Below are 904 nucleotides of genomic sequence, written 5' to 3' on the forward strand. Positions count from 1 at the left end.
GACAATTTTTAATATATCTCCGACTGGATTCGTCTGAAAGAAGAAATTCATATACACCTAGGATGCCTCAGGGGGTGAGTAAAACGCAGCCTAATTATCATTTTTGGGTGAACTAACCCTTTAAATCAAAGTATGGTTACACTTTATTTTAAGGTGTCCTTGATATAGTGTAATTATACATTTAAGTACTGAGTAATATTAATTAACTACATGTTCTTACTATATGGTTAGAGTAAGGATAGTAAGTACATGTAATAAGGACACCTTAAAATAAAGTGTTACCCAAAGCTATACTGTTTGCATGTACTATAGGGGCTTTCGCACCGCGTAGTTCTAGGAACTAGCCAGCAGGGTGGTTCGTAGAGAACCAATTTCTCCCTCGGGCCGTTTTCCTGGTTGCATTCGCACCGGCAGCAGGAACTTTGAAGCAACCAACAGCGGCGTCTTTATTCGCAGTATTTACAAACATCAACAAGAACGCCATGATCCGAGCTGTTTTTGTTGTATGTTTTGGGATTCGTGATAACGGAGATGGAATGCAAATGCACAATTTACGTGACTGAAAGAGCAAAAAGTTGGGCTAAGAGACGAAATCTCCTATGATCTCCTATGACAACTTGCAGTGTTACATATCGAGGCTGAGAAAAGAACACAACACTGCAAACAACAGGTAAATGCTGTTATCGCTGTTTTCCAAGTTCATGGAGTAAGTATTTTTACATGGCTTTTTAAAAATGCTGGGTAGCCGGTGTTTTGTATGCATTTGGCCAATCAGCGTACACTTATGTCACTGGTAGTTCCTATAGAACTGTTTTAGACCCTACTCTAAAGTAGGAGCTAATTTAGTGCCTCCAAACGGAGTTCCTAGAACTAAAACCGTTCCTAGTTCCTGCGGTGTAAACAC

The 904-nt window shown here is 39.8% G+C and overlaps 1 protein-coding gene across 5 annotated transcripts in view; it reads right to left on the reverse strand.

The window, feature by feature from the left end:
• The window catches only part of maml2 (mastermind like transcriptional coactivator 2), a 69678-nt gene that overhangs the window by 5779 nt on the left and 62995 nt on the right, over window positions 1-904 (reverse strand). The gene's annotated exons all lie outside the window — the stretch shown is intronic.

The sequence above is a fragment of the Sinocyclocheilus anshuiensis genome, unplaced genomic scaffold (genome assembly GCF_001515605.1).
Source record: "Sinocyclocheilus anshuiensis isolate Anshui unplaced genomic scaffold, SAMN03320099.WGS_v1.1 scaffold853, whole genome shotgun sequence".
Lineage (NCBI taxonomy): Eukaryota > Metazoa > Chordata > Actinopteri > Cypriniformes > Cyprinidae > Sinocyclocheilus > Sinocyclocheilus anshuiensis.